This window comes from Muntiacus reevesi, chromosome X (genome assembly GCF_963930625.1).
Source record: "Muntiacus reevesi chromosome X, mMunRee1.1, whole genome shotgun sequence".
NCBI classification, from domain to species: domain Eukaryota; kingdom Metazoa; phylum Chordata; class Mammalia; order Artiodactyla; family Cervidae; genus Muntiacus; species Muntiacus reevesi.
This window is the reverse complement of record NC_089271.1, coordinates 42,315,002-42,315,392: the sequence shown is the minus strand read 5'-3', so window position 1 is coordinate 42,315,392 and position 391 is coordinate 42,315,002.

Here is a 391-nt window from a genome sequence, read left to right as displayed (position 1 = left end):
CCACCCACCCACAGCGTGATCAAACAAGGCAGCCTTTTGCACTTGCTACCACAGCATCTCCTGAGAAGGAGTTGGGATTCCCATGTTTCTCCTCTCTTTCTGAGAATTTCAACTTCATCCTGGTCAGCTGCTGAATGGTTAAGCAGAGTGCCACTCTGTATTTCTGTGTCTTTCCTGCGGACGCCACCTCTTTAGGGCAGCCGCATGCTTGCCAAAGAATTAAATCCCGAATATTATGTAGCCCCTTATTAAATATTTCCAAAACACCAAAAAAAAAAAAAAAAAAAAAGAAGAAGAAGAAGAAGTGGGGCGGGGCGGAGAGGGGGGACTTCCTTGCCCTTGTTAGTCCTATGCGGTTCCCATCGTAAGATGCTCTGTGGAAGGGAGCCGA